Genomic DNA, 13,470 nt, shown 5'->3' with positions numbered 1-13,470 from the left:
TATACTGCAAAACAATATCAATGACTGTGGAAAAGAAAAAAAACAACCCGCAAATGAGAAAAAAAGAAAGCTGTTTCCATAGAGGTGATGCAATTGTGGTCCAACATTTTGCCAAAAATTAAGAAAAAAAGAAACACATTAAATGTCCTTATTAATAGGAAAATAAAGCAGTTGTAAGGAGCTCTTAAAGATAGAGTAAGGTGAGAGGAGAAAATGAAGCAAGAGTTAGCAAGCATAAGGAAGAAGGAGGAATAAAATTCACCCTCCCTGCATTATATTAATGAAAAATGAAATGGATAGAGCTAAAAAAAAAAAGTATAGCAAAGCAAGATGAGAGAAGCAAGCAAAATAAAATTGAAAATAATGGAAAAATCAAAGGATTAGTCAGTAAAATGACATATGCACCATAATTTGCAGCAGTTTTTACATTAGCTTAAGACTAGAGATAGCCTAAAAGTCTATGTTGAAATTATTATTGTCATACTGATTGAAAGAAATATTAAGAAACAGAAAATAAAAAGTTTGAAAAGATAGCTGCATGCTTACATGCAATATTCTATTGAATATGATGTTAAATGAGATTGCAAGACACTTAAGCATGTATTTATAATACAGTTGACTCTTGAACAACAAGGATTTGAATTGTGCAGGTCCACCTATATAAGATTTTTTTTTTTTTTTTTTTTTTTTGAGATGGAGTCTCTCTCTGTCCCCCAGGCTGGAGTGCAATGGCGCAATCTCGGCTCACTGCAAGCTCCGCCTCTCGGTTTCATGCTATTCTCCTGCCTCAGCCTCCCGAGTAGCTGGGACTACAGGCGCCCGCCATATTTTTAGTAGAGACGGGTTTCACCGTGTTAGCCAGGATGGTCTCGCTCTCCTGACTTTGTGATCCGCCTGCCTCGGCCTCCCAAAGTGCTGGGATTACAGTCTTGAGCCGCTGTGCCCAGCCAATAATTTTTTTAAATAAATATTTTGGAAAAATTTTGGGGATTTGGGACAATTTTTAAAAATTCAAGAAATGAGCCATGTAACCTAGAATCATCAAAAAATTAAGAAAAAGGTATGTCATGAATCCATAAAATGTATGTAGATACCAGCCAATTTTATTATTTACTACCGTAAAATATACCCAAATCAATTTTTAAAAATTTATCAAAATGTTTGTGTACACTGACAGACTGTACATGGTGGCATTTGCAGTGAAAGGGACATTCAGTATTAAATAATAGCAGTAGGCAATTAATTGCAGTAAATACTGTGCTACTATAATAATTTTGTAGTCCCCTCTTCTTGCTATTGTGGTGAGCTCAAGTGTTGTGAGTGTCCACTTAAAACACCATGTGAAGGTAATCATCTCCCAGTGCACAGTTCTGCTCTTCAGTAAATTGTGTATGTTAGTAAAAAGTGACCTTTTGCAGTTCGGGCTTATTTTTCATCATGCTTTGTGCAGTACCATAAACCTGGAATAACACCATAGAACACATACAAAATGAAACTAGTGATGTTACCAGGAAGAAGAAAAAATCATGACATTACAAGAAAAAATTTGAATGATTTGATCTGTGCTGTAGATTGAGGTCTATAGCTGGCTCAACTGAATAAATTTCTGCTGCCTGCCGTTTCAAGAGAAATGGGACCCAGACTAAGCATTGTTGTAAACAAAGAAAAGGAAATTCATGACTGTCACTGCAGCTATGCCAGCAGGTACAAAAACCTTGCACTTTTTGTGAAATAACTTTTAATTTTATATTGTATATGTAGCTTTTATAAGGGTACAGGATTGCTATAAGAAAGGCCTACCTATAGACTCTAATATTATTAGTGAAAAATGATGTCATTATATGACAACTTAAAGCAAAATGAAGGTGAAGTTTTTAAAGATGGAGAATTTAAAGCCAGCAAAGGATGGTTTGATAGTTTTAGAAAGAAGTTTGGCTTAAAAAAATGTTAACGTAACAGGAAAAGAAGCTTCTGTTCGTCAAGAACCAGCAGACAAGTTCCCAGACACAATTATGAAAATCATTGAGGAGAAAGGATATCTGCCTGAGCAAAATTTGAATGCAGACAAAAATGCCCTATTCTGGGGGAAAAAAACATGCAACAAAGGACATTTCTTAGTAAGGAATAGAAGTGAGCACTGGGATTTAAGGTAGGAAGGGATAGGATGACTCTTACTGCTTTGTGCAAATGCAGTCAGGTTTATGATCAGGACTGCCCTTATCTATAAAGCTGCTAATTCTCTGAGACTTGAAAGGAAAAGATAAACACCAGCTGCCAGTCTCTGGCTGCATAACAAGAAGGCCTGGACAACGACAACTGTTTTTCTGAATTGGTTTTAATGATGCTTTGTCCCTGAAGTCAGGAAGTACACTGTCAGTAAGGGACTGCCTTTTAAAGTTCTTTTGATACTGGACAATGCCCTTGGCCACCTAGAACCTCATGAGTGCAGCACCACAGGTGTTAAAGTGGTCTGCTTGCTCCCAAACATGACATCCTAATTCAACTTCTATATCATGGGATCATGAGGAAGTGAAAAGCTCCTTACACATGATAATCTATGGAAATAATGTCTCAACACTATGGAAGAGAACTTTGATAGAGAAAAAACCTCATGAACATTTGGAGGAATTACACCATTGAAGATTCCATTGTTGTTGGTGTGGAAGCTATCAAGCCTGTAACAATATATTCCTGCTGGAGAAAACTGTGTCTAGATGTTGTGCAAGGCTTCACAGGATTTACAAATAAATTGTGGATATGGCAAAAAGGTGGGTGCAGAGGGGTTGAATGAGTTCAAGACGGATTTTGAAGCAGTTCAGAGCTAATAGATACCACACCAGAGGAACAGACAGAAGACACAACTTGATGGAGATGAATGCTTCCAAGCCTGAGCCAGATGATAAGGAAGAAACAGTAGAAGAAGCAATACCAGAAAAGAAATTGACACGATACATTCAGGCAGAAGTGTTCTCATTATTCCAGACTGCTTTCGTCTTCTTTTATGACACGTACCCTTCCATGATATGGATATTGAAACTAAAGCAAATAGTGAAGGAGGGATTGGTACCATATAAAAACATTTCTAGATAAATAAAAAGACAGAAATTACAGTATTTCCATAAAATTACACTGGCTGTGTCTACCTCTTCTGCTTCCCCTTTCATCTCTTCAACTTCTTCCACCTTTGAGACCCCTGAAACAAAACCAACCCCTTCTTTTTCTCCACCTCTTCCTTAACCTACTCAATGTCAAGATGATGAGGATGAAGACCTTTATAATGATCTACTTCCACTTAATGAATAGTAAGTCAATTTTCTCTTCCTTATGATTTTCTTAATAACATTTTCTTTTCTCTACCATACTTTATATTAAGAATACAGTATATAATACATATAATGTACAAAACGTGTTAATCAACTGTTTATGTTGTCAATAAGGCTTTTGGTCAACAGTAAGCTGCTAGTAGTTTTGAGCGAGTCAAAAGTTATATGCAGCTTTTCTACTTCACATGGAGTTGGCACCTCTAACTCCTGCATTGTCCAAGGGTTAACTGTATGACCATCTGTGGGGTGTGTGTGTGCTTGTGCCTTTGTAAGCATTTTCTTTTGTGAGCGTGTATAAGTAAAGTACAAGTAAAACTAATACAAGTAAAACTAATAACACTGAATGCCTCCAAGAAGAGAAATGGGTGGATGGAAAACAAGGATGGGAGTAAGATATGTAATAACTTTTAGGCTTTTTAAATATTATAGGAGACAAGTATATTAACTACTAAAAAGCGAACATAAGCACAATAAAATATAGAAACGTATTTCAGTGCACCTAACTTCGGAAAATTTTAAAGTTATTTGCTCTGTGATTAAAAGACACTAAATGTAAATCCCATGACAGCAGGACCATTGCCCTACTTTTTTCTTTATTCACACAGGGAAGCTTGCCTAATGACTAATTGGGAGTTTACCTCAATTAACCACATGTATGGGAGGTCTGACTCTTTATATTATTGTACCACAACCAAGGCACTATCTTTTAATTGTACAGTCAATTTTACGTCTACTTCTAATGCCAATCATATTTACCACAGTATGAGCTAGGAATCCCTCCTGAATATAGGAGTGCAGACTTGGAAATACAAAACCATTTCATGAACCTGACAGTGGAAACATTTTTCTTGCTTTTCACCACTTTCTTTCTTCAATTATATCCCTTCACTTTTATATGCAGAATCTTTCATTAACGACTTATCCTCAAATGCAAAAGCATGCTGAAGTCACTCATATTCTAAAAATTACCCTTTCATCTAGACACTCACACATTAATTTGAAAACTTTTAAAAAGAGAAATCTATACTTGCTATCTATACATTTTCCTTCCTTTTTCTATGAAATCAACTTCACTCTAACACCAACTCTGATATTGTTGCAAAAATTGCTGGTTCTAAAGATCAACTTGTTCTATTTTAACTCCTCTGCAACTTTTAATGTAGCTTGTCCACTCCTTCTGAAATCTCCTTTCTTTCTTTGGGTCTGCACTCCACGCTGAATTCTCCTTAAGATTCTGCCTAGACTATCTCAACATTTCGCCTGTTTTTTCTTTCTTCTTGCCTCTTAACTATTCACAGTTCCCAAATTCCGTATTTTCACCTTTCCTTTCCTAACTCTACAAATCTCTCTGAGTGAACTTTTCTACCCTATAGATTTTACTAATGTATGCATTAAGGTTACTTGTCACCTATAGACTTATATGTTATACAAACTCCCGGAGCGTTCTAGTGAAAATTCTCTCATATGATACTTACCTATCCAAATGTGCTTTTCTCCTATTTCATTACCATTCAAACTGATTAATCAAATTCTGACTCTTCTACCTCCCAAATGTCTTTTTAATCTATTTTTCCTCTCATAACTGCCCAGCTGTTGCCTAAGTTCGAATCTTTTAATCTTTTACCTAAACAGTGACCACATATAAATTGGAATACGTAGCTTTTAATCAACTCTAAATGGACTTCCCACTTTGCCATTTCTAGCTTTCCCACTATGCCTTTCATTTTCTCAGCAAATATAGCTTTCATGTACACAATTTCGTTTTGTTACTTCATTTCATTAAAACTTTTATTATCTCTTCATGGCAGAAGGCTTAAGTTCAAGTAGCTGAAATATGTATACAAAACCTTCCATAATCTGATTCCAGATTATCCTACTTATATTTTTTGCTATTTCTTTTTAAGATCCTTCTTCTCACTGATGTTTTATATCTTTACTCAATATGCCACTTCCATTCCAGACTTCATGGCTTTGCACCAAAGAGCTTTTCCTCCAGCCATGTACTTCTCCCTTTTTTCCTGACCAATGAAATATCACTCAAACTTCCAAACTGAGCCCAATTACCATACCCTTTAAAGGCTATTTCTGACTTCTATAAGAATTGTTACACTCATCTTTATTGTACATAATTTATTAGAATATCTATATATTTATAAAAATCAGATTATTTATTGCATTATAAAGTTATTTCTGATCCATGTTGTTTACTTCTCATACTGCAAAACAAATTCTTCCAGGAATCTGGTCTGTGTTTCAGTTATCTTACAGTCCCAATGGATAGCTTATTGCTAGACCCATAAATACCCTCTATGATGTTTAGTTAATGAAAAAATTAAAAGATTTAAAAATATTAGAAAAATGCTTTATATTTTCTCAATAATTTTATGTATTATTTCAATTGATTTAATTAATAAGTTTGTGAAACTTTATCTCCATTTTACAAATGGGAATATCAAGGCATGCAAATGTTCAATTGTTTCATATTGTTCATACCAGTAGGCTAGGTTATGCAAATCAACACTCATGCTGAAAAATAAAATCTAAAAATAATGAATGAAAATTTTAATAAAACACTTCTAATTTTATAAAGGGTGACAAAACAGGAAACAATTGTTAGAGGCCAAGTAAAAGGAAAAATAAAACAGAGAGATAACAAACTTGTCAGTGATCTACGCTTAAGAGAAATTAGCACCTTTATATTGACAGTCCTTGAAGCTTTAATTATATATAAAAAAAGAAACAACTCAAATCAGGTGGATCAAGGGGCAAGTTCTCACAGCAGACCATGCCCATAAAAATGAGATACCAAATGGCTGCTCTCACAGGATCAGAGTAAGTCAGAAGAAAAAAAGCCCGTGTGAAATTACTGTCTGGTGTTAATCTCCTGTGTATATTGCCTGATTCTAATCCAGTAGAGATCATCCAGGGAATTTCAGTCTTTGAATTTGTTTTAAGGTAATCTTGTTCAATCATGGGCCTGTTGCCCGAACTAGAAAAACACAATTCTCTCTTAAATATGTCCAATATAGTTCTGAAATAAATAATTTGTACTTGTAGTTATATTTGTATTAGTAGCTATATATAGCTACTAAAGTATAATATCCAGCACATAGTCAAAGATAGCTGTAAGGAAAAGAAAATTGAACTACAAGATTAAGACCTAACAAAATTGGCTGGACACGGTGGCTCATGCCTGTAATCCTAGCACTTTGGGAGGCCGAGGTGGGTGGATCACCTGAGATCAGGAGTTCGAGACCAGCCTGACCAACATGGAGAAACCTCATCTCTACTAAAAATACAAAATTAGCCAGGTGTTGTGGTGCATGGCTGCAATGCCGGCTATTTAGGAGGCTGAGGGAGGAGAATCACTTGAACTGGGGAAGCGGAGGTTGCAATTAGCCGAGGTTGCACCATTGCACTCCAGCCAGGGAAACAAGAGCGAAAACTCCATCTAAACAAAACAAAATAAAACAACAACAACAAAAATAAACAAAATCAACAAACTGTACAAATAGACCTGTAAGTGTTTTATTATTGACTAGAGACATGAAAACAACTATCTTTGCTGTGTTTAAAGGGACAAGAGATAGTCTTGAAGGTAGTAGCACTATTGAAAAATGAAATAAAACTTTTTGGAATTAAAAAATAATAAATAAAATTAAAACTTGTTGAATGTTTCAAGCATGAATATGTGGTATACTAGATTTGCTTCCCCAGGGGGAGAGAGAGAAAGAGAGAGGAAGAAAGAAAAAAAAATGAGGAAAGAAAAGAAAGAGACAATATATTTTTATGGGCTAAATTGTTGTGTCCTCTTAAAATTTAAATTCCTAACAGACAATGTAATAATATTAGAAGGTGGGGCCTTTGGGAGGTATATCGATGATGAGAGTGGAGCCCTCCTGAATGGAACTAATGCCCTTATCAAAAGAACTTCAGAGACCTCTCTTGCTCTTTTTCTGCAAGTTGAGGATACAAAGAAAGGACAGCAATCTGCAACCTGGAAAAGGGCCCTCACCAGAACTTGACCATACTGGCACACATTCTAGCCTCCAGAACTGTAAGAAATAAAATTCTGTAGTTTCTAAGCCACTCAGTCTACGGTACTTTGTTATAGTAGCTGGAACTAAGACAGTATTTGCCACACTGGTTTCGGAAATTAGGCAAGAGCAACACAAATTTCCAGTTGCTGACAGAAGGAAAACAACTGAAGTGAACCCTAAAATTTCCCTGGTTTACTGACTTGAGTAATTTTCAGACACCAGGGAGAAGAACGTAAGTTCTGCACTGAAGAATCACTGAATTAAGGAGTCTCAGATAACAGCTCAAAGAAACAGAAGAAAGCTTGAATTTGCAAGGCAGAGTAAAGAAGAAAAAATTATTCTGTAAAGTGATTCCAGAAATTAGCATCTTTGACCGAGCAGCTTAATTGAATATCTTTGGCTGAGGATCTCTCATAAGCCTTTAATAAAGGTGTCAAATGAGGCTGCAGTCATTTTAAGGTTCTCCTTGGGGAGGATATACTTCCAACATCACTCATATAGTTGTTAGTAGGCTTCAGGTTCTCCCTAGATGTTGCTTGGATACATCAGTTCTGCACCGTGTAGACCTCTCCAAAGAAAAGCTCTCAAAATTAAAGTATGCTTTCTCTACAGTGAGGGTCAAGAGAGAGAGAGACAGGAGGGACAGAGATGGACACAGGCGTAGATACACACACACACACACGTCATGGTACTGTTGCAAACTAAGCTTGGATATGATATCCTGTCATTTTTGTTATATTATATTCCCCACAGCCAGTCAACATTTAAGAAGAGAAGATCACACACAGGCAGTCTTCTATATAAGGAAGTAGGGATCATTGGGAGTCTTTTTATAAGCTGTGTACCATGAGATGTCCCCTGGTTTTTCAGTGATTCATTCCCTCCCACATGTAAATATATTCTGCCTTTCCCAAGTTCCCCAAAGTATCATCCATTATAGCATCAGCTCAGTGCCTGGACTCTCATCATCTAAATCAAATTCATGTGTAGATGAAACTCACTTAGTGTAGTTCTTTAAGTACAGCTCCCCACATATGTTCCTTATAATCTTTAGACCTATGAAATTAAAGAGATGGGTTAAGTGTTACCCACACATCTAACTTTCAGTGGCGGGACAGGCATATGAAAACCACTGTAGAGATTTCTATTTAAAAGGAGGAAAAATGACAGCCACAAAGAATCACGTGGATTATACTTAAATCTATGGAAAACATTCCTAGAAAAGGAAAACAATAGAATATTTGCTTCATCCTAAGTTTTTAAATTTTGTGAAATTTTCAACACAGGAAGAATTTCATTATTTTTCCTCACTATGCCGAACACATACTTTCTAGAAACTCTTTCAAGTCACTGAAAACTGCCATGTTTATTTATTGTTTTAGAGTAATTTGAGAACAAATTAATTATTATTAGAAGATATTCAAGAGATAATATTTAAATCCGTAAGTACTGACATAAATAAATAATGTTCTAAATCAATTTCTACCTAAGGCTGTAGGTATACCACAAAGTGATGGCATCCACGGCCGTATGGATTGGCTGCTGAGAAGACGCCACTGCAGTGGGGGAGGCACAACCTGGGCTGTGCACTCTGCGGAGCCCACAGGAGCTGGAAACAGGTGGGAACCCCACCCCCTTCCAAGTTGGTGGGGAGGAGCCTCGCCCTTCTGGGCACAGTTGCAGCTGCCCAGCTGCAGCTGTGAACCAAGGCATCTCTGTACTCTCCGGGTCTGGGGAAGAGCCCCCCACCACTACCCCTGCAGGCTCAGAAGTGCCTGCTCCCCGGCCTGGACTCTCCCAACTCCTGGTGCCTGCTCCAATTTCAGAACAAAGTTGAGGCCGAGCCTGAGTGCTGTCCCAACCCAGCTGGGTGTGCATGCGCTCAGGCTGGTGCTGACATGCCAGCCCCTTGTCACCTTGGTGCCCTCTGGACTTTGGGCACTGATGAGCATGGGAGGGGAGGCTGAGGGGAGTTGAGGCCAGCTTGGTACAGGCCTGCAGGTGCCCCTTGGCATGAACAGCCTGGGAACCCTGGATGACATGATGGATAGTGGCAGGAGGCAGACAGGCTTCTGGGTGGAAAGGGGTGGGTCCCCAGTGAAGCCCCACTTTCAAGCCATGGACGTCCTGAACCCCACCTTCAAGCCATAAACGGCCGGAAGCTTGGGGACAGTCTGTCAGTGCTGGGTGGAGTCCGCAACTTACGATGCTTTTTCTGGAACTGCCTCATGGCTGCCCATGGACCAATCAGAATGCACTTCTTCCGTTATGAAGCCTGTAAAAACTCTGGACTCACCCAGACTCACAGACAGACGTGGGGATGACCAGCTGTGGGAAAGGAGTTACCCAATTCGGGTCTCCTGGACGGCTCAGGATGACCTGCCTATGGAAAGTAGCTACCCACTTAGGTCTCTTCTCCACTAAGAGCCAGACGCTCGTTGGCACGACCTGCCTGTGGAAAGGAGCTACCAGCTTTAGGTCTCCTGAGAGCTGTTCTGTCATTCAGTGAAGCTCCTCTCTGCCTTGCTCACCCTCCAGTTGTTCACATACCTCATTCTTCCTGGGTGCAAGACAAGAACTTGGGACCTGCCAAATGGCGGGACTGAAAGAGCTGTAACACAAACAGGGCTGAAACCCCGTCCCCGCTTGCCACGTTGCCGGCGACAAGAAGGAGGGAAGAGCTGCAGCCCTTCAGGAAGCCGAGACCTAGGGGCTCCCTGAGCTGGGGCTGTGACACTCTTTTTTCGGGCTCTGCAGTTCCTGGCATCTCCAAGCTTCTGGGTACCACCATGTTTCTCTCCTCCAGACGTAGGTGTCCACGGTGGAAATCACCTGCGGTACATCTGGTCCAGCTACAGCCTCGCATGGAGCCGGCACCTGAGCCAGCACCTGTGCTGGTGCCTAGAGCTGCCTACCCGGCCGCAGTAGCCACTGGCTATGCGCAGTGGCCGGACCCCATGTTCACTCGCCTACATACCCCTTGCCATTCCGCACCTGTCTCGCCCTTGGCAGGTGTGGGGTCCAGCATGGTAGTGCGAGCCGAGTGCAGCCTGCCAGGCGTGTAGGTGGAACAGGCCCAGCAGGCCTGAGCAAAACCCGCTCGCCACAGAGGTTTCTGGCTGGCAAAGTGACAACCCAAGGATCCTGTGACAAAAACATTTCCTTAGAATTGTTAGACCTCTCAAATGACATGATATAATTTAGCATTTAATGGAATACATCTTTTGTTGTATTGTCATTGTTTCTTGATATATTTTATCTCCTGTCAAATTTTGTTTTTGAGAATGAAGTACACATTTTTGCTACTTCCCCCGCCCCTGAAACTCTGACAAAGTCCGTATGACTCAGTAATGAAAAAATATTAGGCACTCAACAACCATTTTCTATGTTATTACTTGAGGCTGTTTATAATCAATTTGTAATGTGGTGAAAATGGCCCAGAAGGTTAAAAAAATGTTGAAAAGCTTGGTGAGGGAGGTCAAAGCTCTGAGTGAAAGCAGAGGGAGTTTATCCTGGAACCTGATGAAAAGACCAGGAAAGAGAATGGAGTGTTTGCTGTCTCTGGGCCAAGCCTTAGCAGCCAGCTCTATTGGAAAGCCTGAATCAGCAGCCTCATGGACCTAAATTAAACATTTTGCTAATATATAATTCTCTTCATTTTATCTAATTTTACTCGGGTATTAAGTAAATCAGATGTGGGCAAACCTTTTGCCAAATTAGTGAGTAGCTTTTGAATAACAAGAAAAATGATCATTTGCAATATTCATTGAATCTTGTTAACATGAATTATAGTGAATGAAGACCTGCAGCAAGATTTATTAAAAATTCAAACTTTTAACAATTGCAGCAAGGCTTTGGCTATTGATACAGGAGAAGCAATACAAAAAGAACACTTTTAACTTTGCAAATTAACTTCGTTAATCACTTCACAAGGGAACAGAAAAAAGATCCAAATGTTTTCTTCCACTTAATAAAAGATTTGCAAAATAATTGAGCCAGTACCATGGAGCATTTTTTTTCTTTTTTGGCATATGGAATTTCCACTTAAAAACCTAGCAATTTAGAAATGCTCACAATTGGAAAGTTATCGATTTTTTTCAAAAATTGGTGAGGGAACCAAGATTATCATTATTGCTTTGAATGTGTGAGAAGTATTAAGCAAAGGCATGCATATATATGTACATATACACACACACACATATATTTATATATTTATAAGGTCAAAAAGTCAATTTTAGCCTTGTAGGTATGTGGGTGTGTGGTCACTGCAGGCATTACAGGTTATTGTATTTCATATTGTGCTCAATTGCATTTGCAACTTCCCAGTCTGGTAAACAACTAATTCTCCCAACACTGTTCGCAGTGAGTTGAAGCCGCTGCTCTTGCGTATTCAGCATCGCTTTTAATTTGTAAGCAGTTCTATAAATCTTTCTTGGCTTCTAGGGACATAAAGACTCCTATGATGAAGTGGCCTTCATGGTGGCTTAACAAGCTGAAGGCTAGCTTTTTCCTTCCATGCATCCTAGGGACTACTGTCTTATTCCTGGCAAAGTAGATCAGATTTTGAATTCTAGCCAGGGTAATTAGCACACTTTAGAATCTCAATACACAAAGCAGAATGGTCAGCATTAGCAAAGATGTCTTGAGAGTGTTTTCTGAGTGGTAGAAAAAAGGAATGTCCAGCTGCTGCGAGTCTTTGGCACTCTAATGAAAGTGACCCACTACATGCATTTGCACCTTAGGAAGGGTTGTGTATATCAACACACTAAACTGTGAGGCAGTGTCTTCATTACCTGTTTTCAAATGCATTCTAAAAAATAGAAACAAAGCAAGTGATGGGGGTGTCCCTAATATTCCCTGGAAAGCAAATTCTCACTGAGAAAGTTACACTCCCTAGAATAGAAATATCACCAAAAAAATAAGTTTAAACTTCTAATAAAAGCAATTTTCCTGGAAATCAATCAGTTTAACATATTATGAAAATGCAAAATTGCAAACTATCCTAAAATAGGTCTAGTAGTGGAGCTAATATGGCTGGATTTTAGACATATTCATTATCAGTTTGTCATAAAGGTGGCAGTGTCTAGGTTTTTTGCAGCAGTATTTTGGAAGCTTGACAGTGGTGATGAAATATGTTGGAATTTTTTAGGGAGCTTCAAGACCTGTAACTAATATTCCAAGCTTTAAGTTTCATGTTAGAAGAAATTCTCTGGGAAGTAAAATCAAATATTTCACTGGATGCACTATGCCTTTTTCTTAGCCACTCAGGAGGCTGAGCAGAAGAAATGATTTGAGCCCAGGACTTTGAGGCTATAGTACACCATGACTGTGCAAACCAAGTGAACAGCCACTTCTCACTCTAGCCTGGGCAACATAGCAAGACCCTGTCTCTTAAAAAAAATCACATGCTGTCTTCTACCAAGGTGTCCTCTGAGACAGATAAATTCAAGTTGTATATGTGATACTTTTGATTTTAATAGACTTGCTTTTTTAGAGCCACTTTAGGTTCACAGTAAAATTGAGCAGAAAGTACATAAACATCCCATATATTCCCTATTCCCACATGTAGGTAGCCTTCCCAGTACCAATATCATGCACCAGAGTGATACATTTGTACAACTGATGAACCTACATTGACACATCATTATCATCCAAAGTCCATAGTTTATGGTGGGATTCGCACTTGATGTTGTGCAGTGTATGGGCTTTGGTAAGTGTATAACAAGTACCTACATTATGGTGTCATGTAAAGTAGCTTCACTGCCCTTGAAATCCTCTGTGCTCTTCGTTCATCCCTCCCTTCCCCCAACTATTGGCATCCCCTGATCGTTTTACTCTCTCTAGATTTTTTATTTTCAAGAATGTCATATATTTGGAATCATAGAGCATGCTGCCTTTTCAGATTGGCTTCTTTCACTTAGTTATATGCATATGAGTTTCATGTCTTTTCATGGATCCATAGTATTTTTTTAGCACTGAAGAATATTACATAATATGAAACAACACTTTCATATTGATTTTATTAAATATGGCAATATGTAACATACCACATATTATGCATATTATACATGTTTAAGTGTGTACACTGTATGTATGTAGGTATCTGT

This window comes from Pan troglodytes, chromosome 1 (assembly GCF_028858775.2).
Source record: "Pan troglodytes isolate AG18354 chromosome 1, NHGRI_mPanTro3-v2.0_pri, whole genome shotgun sequence".
Classification (NCBI taxonomy): domain Eukaryota; kingdom Metazoa; phylum Chordata; class Mammalia; order Primates; family Hominidae; genus Pan; species Pan troglodytes.
Note: the sequence above shows the minus strand (reverse complement) of the source record.